Source organism: Phascolarctos cinereus, unplaced genomic scaffold (genome assembly GCF_003287225.1).
Source record: "Phascolarctos cinereus isolate Bilbo 61053 unplaced genomic scaffold, phaCin_HiC Scaffold_5;HRSCAF=322, whole genome shotgun sequence".
Lineage (NCBI taxonomy): Eukaryota > Metazoa > Chordata > Mammalia > Diprotodontia > Phascolarctidae > Phascolarctos > Phascolarctos cinereus.
Window position 1 is genome coordinate 187,941,896 of NW_027555958.1, and position 26,923 is coordinate 187,968,818.

The window sequence follows — 26,923 nt, forward strand, 5'->3', positions numbered from 1 at the left end:
TGACTACAACAGTCCGGGATTGTGGGGTCCACATTGTGCTTCTGCCTGTTGCAGATCTCCATCCTCCTGCTCCCTCCCCCCTCTTTCCCCGCTGTCTCTTCCCCTCCCTTCTTCTTCTCGGCGGGATCGACACTTTCTCTGCACCATGGGAGAAGACGGCTCCTGGGTTCTTTTCCCACCCCGACAACCCTAAACCTATGGGGAGATCTCTTACCATCTTTTCCCCCCTTTTCAACTCTCCTCCTTTGCAAACTACCAGCTCGTAGTTGGTATGGCTGGGGCGGGGGAGAGGGAGAAGGCGAGGGGAGAAACAAATGCAAACAAAAAAAGCGAGACCCAAATGTGGGGGGGCAGGAGGGAGGGAAGGATTAAGTCCCTCCAGATGTGCGGTCTCTTGCTGGCTTCTCTGCGCCCCCAGCCGCCAGCTCTGGGTGCGCGGTTGGCTCCAGGTTCGAACAGGGGGAAAGCCATGTTTAAAAATCAGCTGCGCCCTCCTCCTTCTCCTCCTTCTCCTCCTCCTCCTCCTCCTCCTTCTTCTTCTCCTCCTCCTCCTTGCCTCTTGTGTGACAGACCCGTATGTACCCACTCTGGTGCGAGTCAGGCTGGGCCCGAGCCCTCCGGGAGAGGGAGACGCTCCCCCAGGGCTCGCTGCACAAGCAGCAGAGTTAACATGGAAGGCTGGACGGTGCCGTTCCTGCAGCTCAGCATCTGGGGCTGGAGCCCGAGACTTGGAGTAGGGAAGGGCCGGTGCCTGCAAGCTTTCTTTCCCGCCCTCAATTTCGCGCTCTCCCTCTCTAGTTGAAATTGAAGCTTTTTTTCTTCCCTCTCTTCTCCCTCCCCCCCCCGCCTCCCCCCTGGTTCATCAGTTCTTTCTTCCCACCCTGGCTGAGGTACTTTACTGTCTGCCTCCCTTTGCACCCTCCCTTCCTCCCTTCCTCCCTCCCTCTCTCCCTTCCAGGCACCACCATACTTTACTTTTCTCTGTTAAGCATTTCCCCCTGTGGGGCCCAGGCTGCTGCTGCAGTCCCATGTGAGGGCAGGGATGCTGCCTTGGAAAACGTGTGTGCGAGTGTGAGAGAGAAAGACAGCTGGATGAGGACAGCTCAGGTGCCGCGATGCTTGTCAGAATATGGGCCAATTTGAATATAGAACTAGAAACAACGTTAAAAATTAGAGCCTGCTTTTTTTTTTAATTAAATAATTTTTGTGTACGCATATATATGTATCTATGTTATGTATATACACGAAATTATCCTATACTTTCTTTGTATAAGCATTATGTATACATATTATATGTAAATACACACATTGAAATCTCAAGTCCCATCCCTGACACATTTTTTTTTGTGTGACTCTGGACAAGTTACTTAACCTCTGCTTGTTCTGGGCAGCTCTCTTAAGAATATAAGTTGTAGGGAAGGTGCTGATCTAAACTGGTAGAGGGAGTTTTCCTCATCTAGCAGTTTCCAAATGGAATGAAATCACAAATTCAGGCCTGTATTTATCTATCCTATTATGTTTATAATTTTTAGGGCTATGAACTGAGAAGCATGGGAATTCATTATCAAATTAAGGTCAAATTTTGAGCAGGAAGGGACCTTTTGACTAGAAGTGTCAAACCAGCCCATGTAACTTACAGTTGGGCTCCCACGTGGGGCTAGTATCAGATTAAAATGTAATTGAGAAATATGTAAAAAAATGAAAAAAACTATTATAAAACACAGATAATGTTAATACTTGGTTTTCTAAGTCAAGTATGCCCCTTGCAGGGATCCTTATGTACAGTTTAGTGGCTCGGTTTCTATTAGAGTTTGACACCACCTATCTAGACTAACCCCTTTGTTTAGTAGATGAGGAAACCCGAGGCCCAGAGAGGTTAAACAGCTTGTTCAGTGTTACACAAGCAGTGAGTAGCAAAGCTGAGATTTGAACCCAGGTCCTCTGATTACAAGGACAGTATTTATTCCATTTCACCAGAGCCTTCCCAAATATATAATATAACTTTTAAATAATACAAAAATTTTGCTCTTATCAAAAAGCTCCAGTCATTCTCTCTTGCCTCTAGATCTAGGATAAAAGACAGACTCCTCTGTTTTGCATTTAGAGTTCTTCACAATTTTGCTGCAGTCTTCCTTTCCAGGCCTATCACACAGTAAGACCTTCTTAGGTGTTCCTTGCTCCAAGCAACTGGTGTGTTTCTCAACCATGATATTCTATCTCAGTCAAGCCACTGGCCAGCAAGGGCTTATTGGGAGCTTACTGTGTTCCAGAGACTGTGTCCAGGAATATACATTCTAGTGTGGGAAACAACATGTTAACATAGAGATAAAAGATAGAGAGTAGATACATACTGTTGTAGATTTCCGAGGGGAAGGCACAAGTAATCCAGGAGGATGGGTAAAGGCCTCCTTTGCAAGGTGGGATTTGAGGTGAGTCTTGAAGGAATTTAGCCAAGGAACCTAAATGGTGGAGGTGAGAGGATGTTGCATTTCAGGTCTGGAGGACAGAGGCTTTGTTAGGATTAGAGATAAGTTTTGTATGTGAGAAACTTTGCTGGTTTGCAGAATGTGTGTAAGGCAGTAAAGTAACTGGAAAGGTAGGAAGGAGCTTTGAATGCCAGACCAAGGAATTTTATATTTGTTCCTGGAGTCACTGGAGCTCATTAAGCCATCCCTGTTTCTAAGCTTTGCCCCCATGCCTGGCATGCACTCCCACCTCTCCTCCACCAACTAGAATCCCTAACTTGCTTTAGAGCTCAGCTCGAAGCACTGTCTTCTACACTATTTCCTGATTACTCTAGTGAAGCAAGAACTTTCAGCGTCACTCACTACTGAGGTGTTTGCCTTAAGACTTAGAAAATCTCCCGTACTACTTTTCATTGCCATGGGCTTCTTTAATTCAACAAATTATGTGCCCACTGCATGCTGGGCAGTTTGCTGAACTCTGAAGCAGCAAAGACAGAAAACAAATATAGGCCCTGCCCCTCAAGGAAGTTAACATTCTAAGGGAGGACTATGTATGTAGAGAATACAACATGTACACAAGAATAACAAGGGAAATTGAAGAGTGCAAAAGTCCTAACTGTTGGGTTCATCTGGGCAGGCTTCACAGAAAAGTTAGTACCTGAGAGTCTTAAAGGAAGGAAAGGAATACTAAGAGGCAGAGGTAAAGAAGGGTAGTGCTTTTAAAAAAAAAAATAAGTTTCTTATTAGAGTATATGGCTGTTTTTACATGAGCTCTTCACCCTGTGAAGATCTGGTACAGCAGCAGGAACCTTAGATTTAGAGTCAGAAGACCCGAGTTCAGATTCTGCTTTTGCTTGTTTTGTCATTGATTCTTCATGCCCTGTTTGGAGTTTTCTTGGCAAGGGTAGTGTTTTCCAAGCTAAAGAATGAGTTCTTTGAATGGACAGAGGAAGGAGGTTGGAATAGAGTTCAAGGAATGACAGTAGAAAAGATTGAGTGGGACATAGCATTTCTGATGAGGGAATAGTATGAAATAAGGCTAGAAAGGTAGATGGGAACCAGATTGTGGAAGGCCTAAAATACCAAGTTTTGGAGTTTGTTTTCTAGCCTATAGGCACTAGTGAACCAACTTCTGAGTGAGTTAGTTATGTGCTAATTTAGGAATATTTATTTTGGCATCTGTGTGGAAGACAGATTATAAGAGATTATAAACAGGGAGAACAGGTGAGATGCTCAGCAAAAGGAATAGAGGCTTGGGTTCAATGATGTAAATATGTACTAGTGATGGGACCCTGGGTGTTACCACTTGGCCTCCGTCTCATCTTCCTCAACTGCAGAAGGGGGGTGGGGTGGATTGGATGGGCTCTAAAGTCCCTTTTGATTTTAAATCTATTATCTTAAAGTGATGAGGACTTGAAATAGGGTGGTGCTGTAGGAGTGAAGAAAGTGGGATAAATGTGTTGTGTAGGTAGAATCAACAAAACTTGACAGCTAGTTGGAAATGCAGTGTGTGTGAGAGAGAGAATAGTCAAGAATGATTCGAAGGTTACCAACCTGGAGGATGAGAAGGTGACGATACCCTCCACAGAAGAGCACAGGCTTAAGGGGTATAAATTATGAGTTCCATTTTGATCATATTAAATCTGAGTTGGCTATAACACATCCAGGAAGAAATGTCCAGCAGTGGTAATACATGACTAGAGTTTGGGAGCAAGATTAGGTTTGGTTACTTAGATCTGTGAGTTCATTTGTTCAGAGGTGACTTAAACCCATGGGAGCTAAAGACACTTCCAAAAGAGCTTGTTTAGGAATAAGAGAGTAGAGGGCACAGGACAGAGCTCTGGGGGAGACCTGTACTAAGGGGCAGCACAAGATGCATGATGATTTGCAGAAGGAGAAGTCAGATGGGTAAGAGGAGAAGCAGGAAGAGAGTGGTGTCATACAAAAAGCAAGATAAAAAAGCATCCAGTAGAAGGAGGTGGGGATGATTAGGAGTTTCGGAAGTTGCCAAGAGAGGTCAGGGAGGATGAAGACTGAGAAAGGGGTGTGCAATTTAGCAGTTAAGGGATTGTTGGTAGCTTCGGAGTGAACATTTTCAGTTGAATTTGAGAACTGTAAGTGAGATTGCAAGGGATTGAGGAGTATGGATGATGAAGAAGAGAAGGCGAGAGTAAGTGGTGCTTTCTAAGAGTTTGGCCATAAAAGAGAAGAGGGATGTAGCAGAGGTGGAATCAAAGAAAGGGTCTTTCTGGGTTTGTTTTTTTATGGATGGAATAGACCTGAGCATGTTTAAGGCAGGAGCCATTCCTTTGATCGGGAGAGCTCAGAGATGAGAAAGCAACTCGCAGATGAGGTGAAATCAAGGTAGAAAGGCTGGCAGTGACAAGGAGGAGGGGCTCCTTTTCTTCCCAGGCATTAAAGTAGGAATGAATGGGTGGTGGTAGGATAGCGGAATTGTGACATACAGAGTGGGGAATAAAACAGGGAGCTCATGGAAAATGGCCTCCATTTTCTCAGTAAAATAGAAGGCAAGAACAGCTCTTGAGAGGGAGTAGAGGAAGCATTAGGGGTTTGAAGAGATAAGGGAAAGTTTGGGAGGAATAGAATCAATGAAGAATAAGTTTTGCCACAAATCAGTCACCATTTGTAATTAGATCATAGGATCATAAAGAGCTGGAAGGAACCTCAGAAGTCACACATCTAGTCCAACTCTCATTTCTTCCAGATGATGAAACTGAAGCCCAGGGAGATTAAAGAGAGTTACCCAAAGTCTCACAGGTAATAAGTGTCAAAGGTGGGATTTGAACCCAGGTTCTTAGATTTAGTCTTTGTGGTAGACCGAATTAACATGATGGTAGATATGGCAATTTTTTTGATAGTAGGTTGGGGAAGGAGAGGTTGTGGGTTCTTAAGATTTAGAACTAACAAGAGACCACAGAGATTATCTTGTTGTAGGATCATAGAGGGGTTGTCTGATCCAAGCTCCCACCCCACTTTTATTTTTAAATCAACAAACTTTTCTTAAGCACCAAAAGCTTGTGCTAGGTATTTGGGTGAGGTGTGGAGTCTTCTTAAGATGCATTAAACATGCGGTCTCCAGCTCTCTTATTTTATAGATAAAGATAAAATGTAATATTCTATGTGACAGAGTAGTATGGGACAAAACTCAGATTTGAACTCAGGCTTTCTGACTCCATATTCAGCTTTATTTTTATAGATAATGAAACTGGGCCTCCTCAGAGTGACTTAGCCAAATTAAACCAAGTAGTAAGTAGCTAAACCAGGATTCTCATACTTGCACTCTTGGGCTCTTGGCATTGCAATGTAAAGGCTTTCCTTGATCCTTTCAAAAAAGCAAGAAGTGGCACTAGGAAACCAAATTCTACAAGTATTTATCAAATTTGGTTCGTTTGCCCAATCCTTGTACGGACATCTTGGAGAGAAAAGAAATAGAGAGGTTCCCAGTCTCATTCAAGATTTAAAGGTAATAGTTAACAGTATGGGACAGTGCGTGGTTATGTTCAAATGTGTGCCCATATTTTAAATACTTACAATAGAATAGGAAAATGAGGTGGGAGTTAAGCCAGGCCATGGAGGTTGGTTAAGATCTGGGCAAGCCAAGAGAAACAAGAGCACTTTCTTTGGTGTGGCACTTGAAAACATTTCTTCTTGGAAAAGGTGGTGGATCAGAGTCAGTGGTACAAGTGATTTTGAATCTTGGCTCTGCTCTTTACTGCAGTTATGGGTTATGGGGAAAATCAGCAAACCTCTCTATGCCTCAGTTGCTTCACATTCTTAAATGAAAAGCAGTGAGCTAGTTGACCTTTTTTAGAAAATGACTTTTATTTGTTTTTGATAGATTTTTATTGGTATCTTTTGTTTTGACACTGCCTAGATTTTCTCCTGTATCTTTTCTTCCTCCCCTCCTAGAGAGCCATCTCTGATAACAAAAAATAATTTTTTTGATATTTTTTGATATTTTGAAGCTGACAGATATCCACCAACATGAATATTGTTGCAAAGAACAGAGAGGACTGTTCATGAAACTATGGATCTCTGTTATGTATATCTTGTTTTTTAAAAGAATATTAATTCAGTGTTAGTTTAAAAGTTGTCCTGCTTGTCTGTGACTCCCTCTGAACTTCCTTCTGTTATTCTATGTACATTTTAAAAATACTTCAATGGCTCTTTTTCTTCTTTTGTCAGCACTGCCTCTGTTCCCCAAAATGGCCCAAATTCCTGTCCCTCAATCTTTAAAAAAAAAATCTTCCCTTGTAACAAATGTGCAGTCAAGCAAAAAAATAAAATAAAATAAAGTTCACATGTTGACCATGTCTAAACACGTGTGCCTCATATTACATGTCCAGTTGAATTCTTTGAGGAAATGGGTTCCATGTGTGAGCATTGGTCTTCTCTAATCATAATTAGCCATTGCACTGATCAGAATTCCTTTCTTTCAAAGTTACCTTTCTTTAAAATTTTTATAATCATTGCATAAATTTTTCTCCTGACTTCATTCTTAATCAATTTGCATGTTTTCCCAGCATTCTCTGAATTTGTCCATTTCATCATTTCTTACAGCCAAATAATATTTCATTATATTCATATAATGCCGTAATTTGTTCAGCCTTTTCCCCAGTTGATGGATACCTCCTTAGTTTTCAGTGAGATTTGCTACAAGTACTGCTGTAAATATTCTTGCATGTGTCAATCTTTATTTTTGGTTTGATCTCTTTGGGATATATGCCTACTGTTGGTATTGTTAGGTCAAAGGATATGCATGGTTCAGTGATTTTGTAGGGTATAGTTCCAAATTACTTTTTTTAAAATGGTTGTACCTGGGGCAGCTATGTGGCATAGTGGATAGAGCACCAGCCCTGGATTCAGGAGGACCTGAGTTCAAATGCGGCCTCAGACACATAACACTTACTAGCTGAGTGACCCTGGACAAGTCACTTAACCCCACTGCCTAGCAAAAACAAACAAATGGGCAAAAAAAATGGTCACACCAATTCACAGACCCCATAGTAGTTCATTAGTGTACTTAAACTCCTGACCTACTCCCCTCCTCATCTCCAGCAAATGTCATTTCCCTTTCATGTCATTTTTGCCAATCTGATGGGTGTAAGGTACAACCAGTTTTTTAAAATTTGCATTTCTCTAACTATTTTTGATTTGGAGCATTCCTATGGTTGTTGATAACTTGCACGTCCTCCCTTGAGAACTGCTTGTTCATATTCTTTTAACCATTTATCTACTGGGGAATAGCCTTATTCTTATATATTTGAATTAGTCCCTTATACCTCTTAGATATCAGACCTTTATGAGAGAAACTTGCTGCAAAGATTTTTTTCCTTTTAACTCTTTCTCTTCCAATTTTAACTGCATTCATTTTGTTTGTGCAGAAACTTTTCAATTTTATGTAATCAAAATTGTCCATTTTATTTCCTGTGATCCTCTCTGTGCTTTTATTTGCTCAAGAACTCTTCCCCATCCCACAGTTGTTAAAGAGATCTCCTTCCCTGCTGCTGTTTTTTATGATATAAACTTTTATAATCTAGGTCATATCCATGTGGAGGATATTGTGGTATTCAGCATGAAATTTTGACCTCATCCTAATTTCTGCCAGTCTGCTTTCCTGTTTTCCCAATTGTTGTTGTTGTTATTGAGTCGTTTTAGTTGTGTCTTATTCTTCATGACCCCATCTAGAGTTTTCTTGGCAAAGATACTGGATTAGTTTGCCATTTCCTTCTCTAGCTCATTTTACAGATGAGAAAACTGAGGCAAACAGGGTTAAGTGACTTGTCCAGTATCATACAGCTAGTGTCTGAGAAGATAAGTTTTCCTGCCTCCGGGTGCCACACTGTATCCAGTGTTCCACATAGGCGCCACCTTTTCCCCCAATAGCTTTTGTCAAATAGTGAGTTCTTATCTCAGGATCTATGGTCTTAAGTTTGTTGAACGTTATGCTGTTATATTTGATAATTTTTGCAATTTGTATAACTAATACATTCCACTGATGCATCCTCCCTATTTTTAATCAGTATCAAATCATTTTGATGATTAATCCTTTATAGTATAGTTTTATTTCAGATACTACTAAGCTCCCTTCTTTCACACTTTTTTTTCATTAATTCTCAATATTTTTGACCTGTGCCTCCAGATGAATTTTTTTTTTAGCCTTCTAAAATAATCGTTTGGCAGTTTGATTGTCACGGCGCTGAATAAATGAATTAACTTGGATAGTATTATCATTTTTGTTATATAGAAATGGCCTAACCTTGAGTGATTAATATCTCTTTGATTATTCATGTTGGCATTTATTTCTGTGAAGAGTGTTGTATATTCAGAGTTTCTGTTTGTTTCTTGTTAAGTGGACTCCTAAATATGTGATATATATACTCTGGTTATTTTGAGTAGAACTCTCTTTATATCCCTTCCTGTTGAGTTTTTTGGTAATATATAGAAAAGCCAGTCATTTAGGTTTATTTTCTATTCTGCTACTTTGCTGAAGTTATTTATTTCAGTTGTTTTAGCTTAAAATCCAGGATTTGCTAAGTAGCCTGTCGTGTCATCTTCAGTAAGAGATAATTTCATTTCTGTTTTGCCTATGCTTCTTCTTTTAATTTCTTTATTATTGTCATATTGTTGTAACTGGTATTTCTGGCACTACATCAAATAATAGTGTTGATAATGGACATAATTGTTTTACCCCTGATCTTGCTGGAAATTCCTGTTAAGTTTCTCCACAGCATATAATGATGGCTCTTAGTTATAGACAAATTATACTTACTATAATAAGGGAAAGTGTTTATTTTTATGCTCTCTATTTTTAATAGAAATGGATAGTATTTTTAAAAAGTTTTTTCTGCATCTATTAATATATGATAATGTAATTTTTAGATTTTGTTATTAATGAATATTATATTTATAGTTGTCTTAATATTTAGCCAATCCTATATTCCTGGTATAGATCCAATCTCATCATAATATGTACTCTTTTTAATATGTTATTACCGTAGCCTCTTTGCTAATATTTTATTGCTTTTTGCAACAATATCCATCAGAAATATTGGTTTTTAATTTTCTTCCTCTGCTTTGTCTCACCCTTGTTTAGTTATTAAGATCATATTTTATCATAGAAGGATTTTGGTATGAGCATTCCCTAATTTTCCTATTTTTGCAAACAATTTAAGTAACATTGAATTAATTGTTGAATGTTTGATAGAATTCATTTATCAATCCATCTCATACTTGTTCTATTGTTTGTTCCGTTCCCTTTTCTGAGAACAAGCTACTTAAAATTCTCTATTTCTTCTGTTAATTTGAGTATTTATAGTTTTATGAACATCCATTCACTTTATTTAGGCTATAAATTTGATTTGTATGTAATTAGACAAACTATTTTCTAATAATTTCCTCTATTGCATTTATATTTGTTATTCTAATTTTTTTAATCTGGCAGTTTGATTTTCTTTTCTCTTTTTAATAGGCTAGCTCATAGTTTTTGTGTTTAAAAAATGGCTCCTAGTTTTATTCATCAGTTCATTTTTTTCCCTTTGCTTTCAATTTTATTAATCTCTTCTTTTATTTTCAGAATTTCTATTTTGGTATGTAGTAAAAGTTTCTTAATTTGTTGCTTTTCTAGTTTTTTGTAGTTGTATGCCAAATTCTTGACCTGTTCATTCTCTCTTTTGTTGATGAAAGGTTTTAGAGACGTAAATTTTGTCCTTAGAACTGCTTTGGCTACATCCCAGAAGTTTTAGTATGTTCTCTCCTTGTTTTCTCATTTTCTTTGATGAAATTATTGTTTCTACAGTTTGTTCTTTGATAATTTTTTTGGATTAAATTATTTAGTTTCCATTTGAGTTTGAATTCTTTCTTCCAAAAATCTTGGGCCAGCACAGGATATGTTTAATAATTTTTCTTTTCAGTATTTAATGAGGTTTTTATGTCCATACACAGTGTCAGTTGTTATAAAAGTGTCACCCACTATATACATAAACACAGGCACTCATAAATAGATAGATATATAGTTATATACACATACACATATATACATACATGTGTATACATATTCATGTATACACAGATAGTCACATACATATGTGTGTATAGGCATATATGTAGGCATGTAAGTATTCCAGAGATGGATCATAAATACTTCTTCTGAAATTTTACTCAAGTCCTGAACTTCTTTCTTATTTATTTTTAATTAGATTTAGATAAATTCAAAAGAGGCACATAGAAGTCCCCAATTATTACAGTTTTAATGTAATTAATATTATAAAATGTCATTAAATGTAATAAAAATTAAATTAATATAATTCAAATTGATACAGTAACATAATTTGATTAAATTATTAAATTTATCTTCCTTTGTATATATAAATACATGTGGGACATTTATATTAAAGTATTTAAATTATTTCATTGTCTATAGTACCTTAAAACATGATGCAATTTCTTTGTTTATCTCTTTTAACCATGCCTTTTAAAACTTTTTTTGGTCTCAAATAGTGATTGTTGCCTGTGAATTCTTGGATAGGGTGGTTAAGGACCTACAGGTCCAACTTTGATATTTTGATTTCTACTTCCCGCTCGTGTACCACCTCCTCTCACCTACTTTCCCCCAGGAAGTCCTTTCTCGGTTCAGAGCACTGAAGTGTTAGTTCATCTGAAGCATCTGCTCCAGGCCATTATTTTAATTATGTGTAAATTTGTTTTCAAGTGGGTTTCTTTCAACAGCATATTATTGCATTCTACTTTCTTACCCATTCTGCTATCCTTTTCCATTTTATGAGTGAGTTCATCCCATTCATGTTTTTGGTTATGGTTAGCAATCTCTTTGTTATATCATTTTGTAATTGTACCTTTCTTTGTTCTCTTCCTCCATCCTTTTTTCAAAGAAGTGATGACAGAAGAGTTTGCTAAGTGCTAGTGATCTGCAATTATCTGTAATAAGTAATCTGCTTTTACTCCACAGCTCCTCTTTTCTCTTTTCTTTCCTTTTCTCATCTGTTTTGCTTGTGACTATTTCTTCCTCAATACTGTTTTTCCTCTTAAAGCTTTTCTCCAGGCTCCTTGTCAACATTAGTTTTCCTGTTGAATTCAGTATATTTCTACATAAAACTCTGTGTGTGTGTATTCAACCCTCCCTTGTCTAGTTGAGATGAGTTGATTCATATAAGAGTGAGATTCATGTAATGTCTATAATTTCATTACCTTTCTTACTGCTTTCTTCCCTAGTGTATTTCTTGCTTCTCTTCCCTTTTTCCCTTTTTTAAGAGCACCAAAACAGAACAAAACCACCCTCCAGGCCTCTGTGACTTTTGAAGGGGCACTGATTTTTTTCTCCTCTGTTAGAACAGAAATGCATAATCACCTACTTACTAATTTTCATTTACCTTTCTAGCTTTCTTGATTCTGGTGTTCTTATTTCAGAGTTTCTCCTCAGATCCAGTCTTTTCATCAAGAGTTCTTAAAAGACATCTGTTCCATTAAAATTGAATTTTTTCCCTTGTTGTATTATACTCAGCCTTGCAGGTTGAGTTACTCTTTGTTGTATACCGTTAGCTTTGCCTTTTGGAATGTTGTATTCCAAGATTTTCTGTCCTTTATAGCACCTGCCAAGTCTTGTGTAACACTGAATGTGATTCTTTGGCTACTTGCAGTGTTTTCTTTCCTTTGACCTGGAAGTTATGGATTTTGGCTTATGTTCCCAGGAATTTTCATTTTAGGTCTTCTTTCAGGAAGTAATTAGTAGATTCTTTCAATTTTCACTTTTCCTTCTGGTTTAAAAATAGATCTGTGCAATTTTCATTTTCAATTTCTATAAAAATGGTTTCCAAGTTTAGTAAGGGTTTTAGTCGTGGTTTTCAGGAATTTTTTTCAGGATTTTTATTTTGTTAATATTTTTGTGTCGTATAGTCATTGTTTTCTTTTTGATCTGCTGTAATTTTCAGGGAATCTGTAAACTTAGATAAGATTTTCTACCTTCTATTCTAAGTTATTTATTTTTCTTCCAATCCTTTCCCCCAGAGCTCTTATTTCACTTACATTTTTATAATTTATCTCTTGTTTCATATCTTTTACAAACTTCTGCAGTCCCTGTGGAGAAACATTTTTTTTCTCTCTGAGGCTCTACTTACATTACTTGTGAAATAACCCTCTTCTGTTCTGAGTTTGTCTCTTAGTTGTCTGCAAGTTCATACTACTTTTTTAATAGTTTTCAGTATCTTCTGTTCACTTACATCTCTAGTCTCAGTTCCTACTCTAGGACTTTGTGCCAGGACCAGGATTTGCCCCATCCTAGATTCTTGGATAGGGTGCTAAGGATCCACAGGTCCCAACCTTGATGTTCTGATTTCTACATCCCCAGGTGTACCACCCCTCCTCACCTACTTTCCCCCAGGAAGTCCTTTCTTGGTTCAGAGCACTGCAGTTTCTATGGTCCTTTGAAGCTTTTCCAGTCAAATTCTTGTAAACTTCAATCACCCCTGGTGCATTGTGGTCTGAATGCTCCCAGCCCATTGCCTGGTCAGAACATTGAGGGTCTCCAGCCTCCCCAGAGCTTCTTTATCAGAGCACTCTGGTCTTCCTGCCCACCTCCCTCTTTTCTCTTGCACAGTTGTTTCAAGTACCTCTGGAACCTATGCATCCATGGTCCTTCCTGGCAGACTTCAGAGAGGACCCTTATTCCATTGTGTGTAGTTTTCCTTTCTCTTTGTTGTTGTCTGTTTTGTGAAGCCTAGCCTGTAAAAAAAAAAAAGCACTTAATGTAATGTCTTTTATATTTATTTCTTTTATTCTGTCTGATGCTCTTTTTAGACCTTTGATTAGGTTATCTTTAAGGTCACTTCCAGGTCTAAATCCTATGATCTCACCATGCCTGGCCCTCCATTATGCAAGCTGTTGCTGTTAAGTTGTTCTTCAGTTGTGTCAAACTTCCATGACCCCATTTGGGGTTTTCTTGGCAAAGATATCGGACTGCTTTGCCTTTTCATTTTCTAGCTCATTTTACAGAGGAGGAACTGAGGCAAATTTGTTTGGGGTCACACAGATAGTAAGTATCAGAGGCCAGATTTGAACTCAGGAAGAAGAGTCTTTCTGACCCCAGACCAAATTCCATTATCTAAGCTTGAGGTCCTCATTCCGTTCATATTAGCGCAGAACAATCTCACCTTTTTTTTTTTTTGCTTTTCTATGTTCTTTGGAGATTTTTTCCACCATCATACTTTGACACGTAGAGGCACTATGACTCTGGCATAATTACATAATCTCTGATTGCTCCAGGCAATTCTAGAATCTTAAGATCGTACATTTAGAGCTGGAAAGGTCTTTGGAGACCATTCAGTTGAACAAACCTCACCTCCTCCAACTTAATTCTAATCAAGGCTACATAGGTAGTGTCTAATATAGTGTTTGAATCCAGGTCTTCCTGATGGAAGGAAAGTTATGTGGTTAGTCCAGTGGCAAGGTGGGGAACCTGTGGCCTCAAGGCCACATGTGGCCCTCTAGCTCCTCAAGTGTGGCCCTTTGACTGAATCTAAATTTCACAGAACAAATTCCCTTAATAAAAGGATTTGTTCTGTAAAACTTGGACTCAGTCAGAAGGCCACACACAAGGACCGAAAAGGCCACAGGTTCCCCACCCCTAGTCTAGTGGTTGAAGAGAAGTTGCTGACCTGCTACAGTAGGTGGAATTCTCTGAACAGATGAAATTACAGGTCCAGCTCCTATCCTGTGCCCTCTTGATCTCCAGTTTTATAAGCCCCTCAAGACTTTGCTGAGCCCAACAGGAATTGTTACAATCCTTCCATAAATGACAGGAAATTTTCCATGTGATGACACAACAATTTATGCCCCTATAAATCAGAATTCTGGGAAATGTTTCAGTTTATTGTTATTTTTCCATTTACCAAACGTCACCAAAGGTGCCGCTGCCTCATTGTTTTGTCTGTCACCTTGTGCTTTGTTGACAATCTAATGTTTTGTGGTTTCAGTTTTCATGTGAATTTGTGTCTCTCTCCCCATGAATATGCTATTCTTAGTCATATTAATCGAAAGGATTATTGTTCTTGATGGAACATTTATGAAACCCGCACTTCAGTAGACAATGAGTGGTGACTAGCTTTTCATTCCCTCTGAATACCTTTCATTCTGTGTATGTGAGGTTTAAGTGAAGATCAGCCCCAGTATTTATTTCCCAATACAGATACGGATGTTAGGGAATGTGCAAGTAGTCCTATGCTCTGGTGGTGACTGGACTAGAAAGGGTCTGGGGAAATGTGTGTGTTCAGATGGCAACGGCTAAACAATGAAGTGTTGAGTTCTAGACTCTTCTAGGCAGACATTTGTGAATGCCTGTTGTATTTCCTTCATTGTGTAGTCATGGGAGCATGTACAAAACCGTAACTGCTAGCATGGTCTAGGGACCACAAGGCTGGTGGGGTGAGCGAGCAACAGAAAGCTCTCTTGTGCTTCTTGCTCCCCAGCCTAGCCCCACCCCCCTTCATTTATAGAACAATTAGACTTTTCTAATGTAGCAGATCAACAGTGTTTGGATTGAAGTCATATTCCTTTTAACATTCAATGAAAAATACTAGTCATGAAGTTTTCATGTTTGTTGATATGTAATTGACAGTCAGAAAGATTTTAAATTTAAAAAAATGAGAAAACACTAGTAACTTTCAACCTAAAACAAACTCTTTTAAATCAGTTCAACAAACATCTGTTAAATGCCTACTGCATACAAGGTCTTGTGCTAAATGGTGGGAATAAAAAGACACAGCCCCTGACTGCAAGGAGAAGCAAAAGGCTACAATGCATAAACTTTGGAATTGGAATTTAGCCTACGTGCTTGAACTGAAATAATTTGGACCCTTGGAGTCTTTGTAATGAATATTGCCCAGGCTTAGTTACTAAGCATCAGTCATTTATGAAGTACCTATAAGGTGTCCTACTCTATTTAAAGCACTGGAGATACATAAATGAAAAAAAAAATTACACAGGTTCTTCCTATCAGGAGCTTACAGTCTAAAGGGAGGGCCTGAATGTGTCCACAGTGACATGTATCGTGCATGTGCACACGCACTCCCATAGGCACAATAACAAGGCAGATTGTGGTTAAATCAGTTGTCCATTGCCTGCTGGATAATGTCTCATACTCTTTGTCTGTATTTCAAGTTCTCCATAATCTAGTCCTAACCTATTTATCTGGCCTCATCACTCTTTGCCCATAGAAGCCCTTATAAAGTTTATCTACTCCAGTGAGTCTATTTTATTTTTCTCCTAGATATGCCTTTTCATGTTCACAAGATTGTTGATAGAAAGCCAGAAGGGACCTCAGAGGTCATTGAGTCCAACCCTATTGTTTAAAGAATGGGAAAGAGGGGGGGAGGGGAAGAAAAACATTTATTAAGTACCTGCTGTGAGCTGGTCACTGTGCTAAATGCTTTACAAAATATCTCATTTGATCCTCACAGCAATGCTGAGCGGTAGATTCTATTATGACACCATTTTGCAGTTGAGAAAGCTGAAGCAGGCAGCAGTTAAGTTTTTTGCCCAGGGTCACTGAGCTACTAAATGGCTGACATCACATTTGAACTCAGCTCTTAGGGATTCCATTGCCCTGCATTCTCTCTATTCACTATGCGGCATGGTAAAGTTAAATGCCTTGCCCATGGTCACACAGTGTCTATAGTGGGATTTGAACCCAGCTCTTCCAGTGCCCACATGTGGCCTTTTAGGTCCTTGGGTGTGGCCTTTTGGCTGAGTCCAAGTTTTACAGAACAAATTCTTTTATTAAGAGGATTTGTTCTGTGAAGTTTGGATTCAGAGGGTTGCACTTGAGGACCTAGAGGGCCACATGTGGCCTCAAGACCGCAGGTTCCCCACCCCTGCACTACATCATATTGCTTCTCATCATTGCCCACCGTTCCACATTTCATTGATGGGCTTTTTCCTTCCCTGCAATTTCTGAATCCTACCAATGCATATATCAAGGCTTGGTCAAAGCTTTACTGTTTCCATAAAGCTTTCCTTGAGAAACCCAGCTTCTCCCTATTTTGTGGGAGGGAGACCATCTATCTTCTACCAGTGGCTTCTAGTATATGCTGCTTTATATTTATTGTTGGTTGTTTGTGTGTACTTATATATCTTGTCTCCCCAAGAAGGTTTTAAGCTCCTGAAGGGGAGGAACCATGACTGTATCCCATACAGCACCTAACAGTGTAAAATTGAACTCTCTAAATACATAATTTTTAAGAAAACTTGTCTAGATTTAAACCTAAAACAACGAATTCTTTTAAATAAGTTCAACAAACATCTATTATGTGCCTACTGCATACAAGGTCTTGTGCTAAGTGGTGGGAATAAAAAGCCGCAGCCCTGCCTGTGAAGAAAAGCAAAAGGCTATAATGCATAAATTTTGAAATTGGAATTTGATCTATACAATTGAACTGAGGAGAGGAGAAAACCAGGGGGATCCAAAAATAATTTCATATGTTATATGCAAGATGACCCAAGAATTTTAGTACAGTATTAGGCTATTAAAGCTGTACTAAAACTTTTGGGAGTCCATCTATATTAGCAGTTGTTTATTACTTGTCACTTGTATCTCTCTGCTATCAACATAAAATATGTATATGCTTTTGCCTGTGGTTTTATCAGTGTAGGGAATTCCCAGGTGGATATTCTCCCCACTAATGCAGATCACCACGCATCTGTAAATTATAGTCTCATAGCATTATGTAGGACACTAAGTAACTAGCTCATGTTCTGATAGTATGCGTCTGATGAAGTTGGTGATTCCCATCTCATCCAGGTGGTGTGAACCCTCATATTGATCTTTCTGCCTGACAGTCCTAATGGAGTCTGGGCAGCATGGGGGTTGGGAATATGCAAAGTGAAGGCAAGGGAGTGGTGGGAGTAAGTCTTCCACTGCCCTTGGAGTGGGGAGCAGGGAAGGGAATATGGGAGTAAAGAGGTTGCAGCAGGGTGTGGGGGAGTAGGTAGTAAGTCTTCCACTGCCCTTGGAGTAGGGAGCAGGGAAGGGATTATGGGAGGTGAAGGGAAGGGGAAAGAACAGTATGAGCAAGTTGTGATACGGAAAGAGATAAAGGGTGTTCATACCGCCTTGTATTCAGTGAATGAAAAGGATAAGAAACAAGAATTTACATTTTTTTAAAAGGGCAAAAAAATCCCACTGATCATAACACAAATAAGAGCTCATCTTCAGCTTCTATGATAAAATGAATAGGAGCCAGGCTTGTCAAATATTAGCTGATTGGCAACCTTAGGAAGAATTGACGGTGAAAATAATTTAGTTTGTTTGCCTAAAATTTTGCCTTTACAAAAATACAGATATTTTAATACTGGCTTCAGTTACTTAAAATAGCAAGATATCTAAACACATGTCTCTTCACTGAAGTCATGCTTTAATTCTAATTCCAGGTTCATGCTGTACTTTATAGGTGAGGCCACCTCATGGTCAAGTCCTTTGGGTGCCTTAGTAACTACACGGAATTGGATAGGAGCTAAGACAAACATTTTCTATATTGATTTTGTTGTAGAGTGAGATTCCAGTGCATTTAAATTAAGATTTTTTTTAAAAATAGGACTATTCAGATTAGGATCTTCTTCTGAATTTGTTGAGCCAAATCTGTATAATCAATCAACTTTAATGTGGTTTGTCAAGGATGATATTTGTATCTGTACTCAATTCAGCATGTATATCTAGATGTGTTTTAATTTCTGGCTTTTCCTACAAATATACAGTGTCCAGGGACATTTTAAGCCACCTCATTAGCCTCTACTATTTGGGTTTTCACCTTAAAGAATAAACATAATAGCTGGGGAAATACACACACACACACACACACACACACACACACACACATATACATATATATATACATATATATATACACACACATATATATGTATATATGTATTTATTTAATAAGAGATCAAAAGCAGACCTAAATGCTTCTACAGATTATCAGATTGATAGGAGAGTGGGTGGGTGGTGGTGGCGGTGGGAATGAGAATAGTATTTATTTATTGCTCTTGGAATAAATAAATAATTTATTTATTTAAATTTTTTTTAAATAAAAATTATTTATTTACTGCATCATTCAGACAGATGTCACAATGCATGGAATGCTGGACCTGGAGTCAGGGGGAGCTGAGTTCAAATCAGGCCTCAGACACTTACTAGCTGTATGACCCTGGGCAAGTCACTTAACTTTGTCTCAATTTCTTCATCTGTAAAATGGGGATAATAGCATCTACCTCCTAGGTTTATTGTGACAATTAAATGATATAATATTTGTAAAGGACATTGCAAACTTTGAAATGCTTTATAAAACATTTTTGGCCATGGAAACCTGTGTAACAAAGAAAAATTTTAAATTGCCCTCTGTCTTGTGTTGACCTCTACAGCTTGTACGATGGTGGTGGCAAACTGACAGGAAAAAGGGGCAGAGTGTCCTAAGAGTCTCTTTAATTTGATTGTTGATACTTACTGTAAGATCTTTGTCTAGTGACCTAGTCCTTTGTCTAGGATGTACTTCTGGAGGAGTTCAATCATACTAATCTATACATTCTTGCTATTAAAAAAATCAGAAATAAAAAGAGAGTTGAAATTCAATAAGATGATCGTGGTTACCCATTGGAGTAGGCGAAGAATGGAGTTGGCTTTTTTGTATATCCAAAGGCAACAAGAAACGTTTCAAAGAAAACGGATTATCTCATATTATGGTACTGATCATAGATATTTGCAAAATGATCATCAGGCGGATAATTGCAACTTATACACCAACAACAGTTGCTGAGGATGAAGAGGTAGAGAAATTCAATGAAGAATTTGATAAGACCCACCAACTTGAATCAATACATTCTGCAACTCACTGGCAGCAATAAAAAGCTAGTAAAAGATGAATAGCGTAGGAAAGGAAAAAGAAATGAGAAGCCAAAGACAGCAAAGAAGCCTCATTCCTTTATATGATGAACACTTTCTTAGAGAACAGAATTATTAGGTTTTAGATGTGGTTAATAACATTGTAAAAAATAAAATTGCTTATATCTTGATAGGAAAAGATTTGTTACTGATAAGGGAGTCATCTCTGAATCAGTTGTCTCTGCACAATCAGAGCTCTGACTCATCATAGCAAAGATCAGAATTAGTAAACAGCAAGAAGAAAGAATGATGAGAGAAAAGATATAGTGTACAGTTGAAACAACTCAGTCCTCAACTACTTAAACAAGTAATCAACTATGGGAAATGTACATCAGAAATGATAGTGACATGATCACAATAATTTTATACAAAAGCTTAACTGGGCTAAATCCACTGCTATAATAAAGAAACCAAAATAATCCCAAAAGGACCTTAGTCAACAAACATTTGACTTATTTGCCAAATAAACAAAGATGTTTGCAAATGGAACACTAGGTTAGGATATAAAGGTATGGGTAAACTCTTATAAACAGTGATAGACAACTATGAACTGTACTCTCACAAAGCTGAGAAGCAATGGAGGATAAGTTTGTCAAGACATCCAACTAAGCAAGGTCATTAAAAGGTAAAAATGGAAGGAGGACAACAAAAAGAATAAAAATAGAAACGTTGGGGGGGTTGTTTTGTTTTGTTTTATCGTCAAGGACAGTGGAACCACTACACTTAGCCTCAATGTCACAGTCAAAGATGTGCTTATAAGGGAAGCACAAAAATGGGACAAAAAAGAAGACAGGAATTATAAATGTATTGGGACATGTGTGTATATAGAGAGAAAATTTGTGCTGGAGGAGAGTGCTGAAGGATTGACATACATTATCTGAAGGAAGTTAAGATACAAAGCATGGAAAAAGTTTGGATCCTTATTAATACCTCCCCAAAAAGAATCCTAGAAAACAACAAAAACTACTACTTTACCACGGTTGGGGAACCTACGGCCTTAAAGCCACACGTGGCCTTCTAGATTCTTAAGTGCAGCCTTTTGACTAAATCCAAATTGTACAGAACATTGTTCTATAATTGTTCAGTCAAGAGGCCGCATTTAAGGATCTAGAAGGCCACATGTGGTCTCAAGGCCACAGGTATCCTGCCAGTGACTCCTGTTCTCTCACCTGTACAAAATCTTTATTTCAGTCTTCTCTGTATGAATGAAGGACATACTTGATGAGGGTGTCCATAAGAAACAAGGAAGTTTTCTCAGGCTAAAAGATGACATGTATAAAGCATTTTGTAAACCTTACAGTACTGTTTAAATACTAGATGTCATCAAGCAGTATTAGTGGGCCACAGCTTTACCATTTTGAAGGTTTGATTATGTACAGTCCTTTTCTGAGAGAGAGATGAGGCTGGAATGAAGTTGGAGAGTTCAGGAGAAAGAAGGTTTGGAATAGCTTCTGTATTATCTATTATGTGGCATGCATTGTGCTAAGCATTTTATATATATTATCTCATTCAATCCTGCTGCACCCATGGAAGTAGGTGCTATTGTGATCCCCATTTTATAGATGAAGAAATTGAGGTAGAGGTTAAGTGATGAGGCTAGATTTTAACTCAAGTCCTCCTGACTCCAGGCCCAGTGCATTGTACCACCTAGCTGCCTCAGCAGCCGGGCATGTGAGTGTGAGTTCCTCAAATGACTGGAAAGGATTACTGTGCAGTGCTAAAGACCCAGAGATTAGACTACAAATTTAACAATTTCTAGCAGAACTGGAGGAGGAGAAAAGGTAATTGGTAGGCTCAACAAGGTGGGAACAGTGGAAAGCTCTACAAAGTTCCAGAATAACTTTTACCTAAATGTTTTTGTAATGTCTATTACAGCTTTACCAACCCCATACAAAGAAAGTTCTGGAGAATTGGCTTCACTCTTAGGAAAGTATATTAAATTTGTTACGTATTTAAAAAGGAAAGGCAAGCCGTGAGTAATAGAGATTCCTAGTTCCATATATACAATTTTCTATTTCTGTTCTACTTTGTACATAGAAATGCTCATTCTATTTGATATTTGTTAAGTCCAGAATTTAAAATTAAATTTAAATTTAAAAATTATTGATTAATTAAATTTAAAATTAAAGTTTTTTAAAGTCCAGAAAAGCATTTTTAAGTCCAGAATTTAAATTTTAAAATTTTCTATTAAATTAATTTTTTTTTTTAATTTTTGAAAAGGAGGGAGGGGAATAAGATGAGAGAAGAAAAATACAGTAAAGTTACTAGAATTAGAAATTAAGTTTAGTAAAATTTTCTTCAGAAATCATTTGCCAGTGTCAGACATAAAATATGTATATAATTATAAAATGTTAGAGCTGACATGGACCTTAGAGGTCTAACGCTTACATTTTGTAGATAAGAAAACTGAGAGCTAGAGAGGTTAAGTGACTTTTCCTAGGCAGGTCTGCTGAAGGAAAACCACAAATAGACCTTGGATAAGGATAGGAAGTGTTTTCAAGCTTATATATTAAGATCATTTATTAAGACTATTAATTTATTATTAATATAGTAATTTAAAACTTAACTATTCTTTATTAATACATTCATTAAGAATTATTGGTAATTAATATATTAATTAAAATTGTTAAGAAGCAATATGTTCTGGGGAAGAACACTGGAGTGGGAGTGAGAAAGACCTAGATTCTGTGCATTACTCTACCACTTACTGTACATATTGACTAAATTACCTTTTCTCTGTGGGCCTCAGTTTTCTCATCTGTTAGGGGGAGAGCAAAGCCCTGCCTACCACACATGGTTGTTGTGAGAGTACAGTGAGATAATGTCAGTGAAAGTGCTTTGAAACTGCTGAGTGTTAGGTAAATATAAGCAATATCCATTGTGTTCAGAATTTTCACATAGCTGATGTTTGTCTTTTAATGACTACAAGCAGCAACTCCTCATGGAAGTTCTAAAGCTGGCTTGGTCTCTGTGTCTTCGTAAGTGTTAATGGGAGGTGGGGCTAGAAGTCACTTTCTTGACATCTATACTTCAGATACTTTAGTAACAAGGGCAGTTTTGGATGCCAGGAGACTCAAAACTGCAATGGATCTGTATTCTCACAGATTTAGATATCCCCTCCAAGTCCGCAGCTTTCAGAGTGTCCATACTGCCATTCTGTGTGATGCTTGTCCATAGTCTTCCATAATGCCACTCAGATTCCCTCCAGTATTCTGGAGGCCTTCCTTATTTTCTCAAGATGTTCTTTGCATCTCCAGTTCTTAGCATAGTGCCTAACATGTAATAAGCACTTAATAAATGCTTCCTTGATTGATTAATCTCAGGGAAACCAATGGTCAATGTGGCCAGCCAGATTATCTTTTTTTAAAAAAAACTAGAACATTTATTTGAAGATATCTATACCACTCAGGAAATGCTCAGTTCCATTTTTCATATACCTTTTGGCTCAAGGGCCTTCTCACAGAGACTCTGGGTTACCATGGACCAGATTCAGTCCTAGAGGGTTAACCACAGAGAGTTGGTCAGTTTCTCTTTTATGGGCTCTTTGCTGCTGCCCCATAGTTTTATGCAAAAGAAATATCCTAAATAAAACTTAGGAATAGTTTGTGTTTACATTTTCAGAAAAAGGGATAACAGCATCTCCCATTCTTACACTGACACTCAATGTACAATATGAATATTAGACTTTATATTCCCCACCATAGAAAATGTATAAGACAGATACAGAAGCATAAAGCACTTGAAATAGCCCATTAAACTCTCCCAAGTAAATAAAGAAACTTTGGGGCTGCTGATCAAATGTTTCCTATTTACTCTGGACCTGGGCCATCCAAGCAATTCAAGTAGGTTTTGCTCTATAAATAAAACACTATACAGGAACCATGGGGACTTGTCTTCTTGCTCCAAGGAATGCACTGTATCAGGAAATAGTCTCTCTCTCTCTCTCCCTCTCGGGTTAGGTATCTGAACTCAGTTCTCAAATATGGGGCTACCCAGAGATTATTCCCGCAGCTCATGTTTCCCAGGAAATTCTCCTCCTCCAGCTTGAAGGCTAGATTCCAGGATCCTTTTGCATCAGAAATTCAAAATATTCTTCCTCTCCCCCTGCCTCCAGACATATAGCAATTTGAAGTTCTATAACAGTGTCCTTGAATTTTCCTCTAAAGCATTGTGTTTTCTGCAAATTATTATTTGTTCTCTTGGGGGAAGGGATGGAGAAATACCTGTCCTCACTGTCCCACCTCATTCCTCACCCCCACCTCTCCAAACTACACTTGCTGTACTACAGAGGAAGAATGAGAGAAACTTGGGCATGTTCAAAGGCAGTAGGGAAAGAATCAGTAGATAAAAAAGTATTTGAAGATTCAAGAAGATGGGAGAATGTTTGAGGTTGCAGTCTACTAGAAAGGAAGGGATCAATTCTGAAGAAGCATTGGCCTTGGGAAGGAGAAAGGCTATCTCATTATCAGAGACCTGGGCAAAGGAATTAGAGAGAGGCAGATGATGGCACACTGTCTTCCTCTCATCCTCAATGCTTGATTCTGTTATAGGGGGAGACTTCCACATTAGTGTTGATACACCCTCAAGTTCCCTAACTGCCCAATTCCTCAGCCTCCTTAAATGCCATGATCTACTCCTACCATCCAACTGGATCTAGACCCTCAGTTCAGTGAGGCAGTTCTTTTATTCCTCCGTAATTGATTCCTTGTCTTGTTCCCTGCTGAAACTATTACAAACGTTCTTTCCCCAAGCCTCCCAGAATTCCTCCTCTCCTTTATTGTTTTTTAAACTGAGGACTCAACCTTTTACTTGATTAAGAAAATTGAGACCATTCATTATGAGTGCCCTCTTCTCCCATTCTGTACATCTCAAAACCCCTTGACATCATCCCCCATTCTTTCCTCCTTTCCTTTCTCTGTTATTAAGGTGACCCTTCTCCTCCTTTCCATTCCCTTACATGTGTCCTTCATCTCACCCCGTCCTGTCTTCTTGGGCAAGTTGCAACCTCAGTCTCTCTCTATCTCTCTCTGTCAATGTCTCTCTCTCTCTGTCTCTGTCTCTGTCTCTCTCTCTCTCTCTCTCTCTCTCTCTCTCTCTCTCTCTCTCTCTCTCTCTCTCTCTTTTCTACTGGCTCTTTTCTCTGCTGCCTTTAGATATGCCTAATTTTCCACTATTCTTAAAAAAAACCAAAACCTCACCATCTTTGACTAGACCCTACCATCCCCTGATGCTTTCATCCTTTATTTCTCCTTTTTCCCTTTGTCAGCCAAATTCTCTGACCGTATTAACTTGACCAGAACTACTTTCTCCTAACTTACCAATAATATTTTTAAATTTTATGTTTAATTTATGAACTAAAACAAGCATTTCCATAACATAATAGAATGATAAAATATAATTGCACATGGAATTACAAATCAGTTATGTCCAACTTGTTATTACTTTTAAATATGTAATAAATTTACCATGTAAATTTCTTTTTTTTCTTCCGTCCCCCCACCCTAGAGATGGCTTTCATTAGACAAAAATATGCATGTACATGTAAATAAAATCATTCTATACATACTTCTATTTATCACTTCTTTCTCTGGACATATCATCTTCCTTCATGTATCGTTTGTAGTTAGTTTGGGTATTTATGATGGTCAAGATGACTTAGTCATTCAAAGTTGTTCTTAAAACAGTGATCTTTTAAATGCCAGATCTGATGGGCTTTTCTTTCTAAGACTTCGTTCTTCTCCACCTATCTGCTGCATTTGACACTTTTGACTGCCCTCTCCCTTTGGATGTTCTCTTGTCTCTGGATTTTGCTGACACTACTCTTTTTGGTTCTCTTCTTTCCCCTCTGGTCTCTCCTTCTCAGTATCCTTCACTGGATTATCATCCATATCACACCCCCAAATGAGTATTTCCCTAGGCTCTCTTCTGCCTCTATAGACTCTCTCTCAGCAACCTCATTAGCGTCCAAGCAACCCCCATCATCTTGGTGCAGGTGACTCACAGATCTACATGTCTAGTCCCAGTCTCTCTTCTGAGCTCCAGGCCTATATTCACCAGGTTCCTATAGAACATTTCTAGCTAGATGTCTAGGAGACATTTCAAACTCAACACGTCCCAAACTGCACTCCCCCCTCCTCAGTTCCTCCTTTTCTAAACTTCCTTATTTCTGTTCATGACCTTGGAGTTACCCTTTTCTCCTCACTTTTTATCACCCACTGTGTACAATTTGTTGCCAAAATCTTACTATTTCTGCCTTCATAACTCCTCTCATATCCAATCCTTTCTCTCTACTCATACAACTACATTTTTGTTCAGTCTCTCCTTACCTCTCACCTAGATTATTGCCGCAACCTGCTAATTGGTGTCCCTGACTTCAGATTTCTCCCTACTTTCATCCTTCCTCCACCTAGCTGCCAAAGCAATTTTCTTTAAGCACAAATCTCATCATGTTGCTCCCTTAATCAGTCAGTCTCAGTGGTTCCCTATTGCCTCCAGGATCAAACACTAACCTCTGTTTAGATTTAAAATCCTTCATATCCTGGCTCCAGCCTATCTTTCCAGCTTCATCAGATATTATTTGCCCTCCTGCACTCTGTAATCTGGACAAACTGGACTTCTCTCTCTGTTCCTCATACACAGACACTCAGTCATCTCCTATCTCTACTTTTGTACTGGTTTATTTCATGCCTGGAATGCCCTCCCTCATTATCTTCATCTCATAAAATCCCTCTCCTCTTTCTAGATGCAGCCCACACTTCTGCACAAAGTCTTTTCTGACCAATCTCCTTTCCCATTGCTAATGCCTTTATTCCCAAACTACTCTGTGTTTAACTTTGTTCTATTTATTTGTATTTATTCTCTTTATATTAATTCTATAAATATTTTTATATGCTTGTCATCTCCCCCATTACATCAGAAGCTTCTTTCAGTTGCAGGTAGGGATTATTTCATTCTTTGTCTTTGTATTTCCAGGACCTAACATAGTGCCTGGCACATAGTAGGCACTTAATACATTCTTATTGATTGATTGAAGTTATAGGGAGAAAAGGGAATCCTGAAGATCCTCAGTAAGCCAGTGAAAATTTCTACATCCATGAGAAGTACCTTTCAGATGAGGCTTGACAAAGTTCTATACTCTGTAATCTTGTCAAGTTGATTGGGCAGCTAACAAAATTGTTCTGGGTACTCTTATCATCCCTCACTCCACTTACACTCAAATCAGTGAGGCCTGGCATTCAGATCCTGCTTCTGCCACTTAAAACTTGTGTAGCTTTGGGAAAATCACTTTTCACCTCGTGGCCTCAGTTTTCTTATCTGTAAAGTGAGAGCGTTGTACTAAGTGGCCTCTGATGTTCTGCTTTAGCTCTGAAATCCTGTGAAATAAGTCATGGAGATCAGTTTCCCTGAACTACCAGTAGGTATTTAGCATCAATGGCAAGTATGAGCTAGACCTGTGTTTGGCAACCTTTCCAAAAAGGAGATTAAGTTATGCCTT

At 38.3% G+C, this 26,923-nt stretch overlaps 1 protein-coding gene across 6 annotated transcripts in view; it reads left to right on the top strand.

Moving 5' to 3' along the window:
* HMGN3 (high mobility group nucleosomal binding domain 3) overlaps positions 1-26,923 on the top strand; it is a 75,460-nt gene that overhangs the window by 522 nt on the left and 48,015 nt on the right. The window lies entirely within an intron of this gene.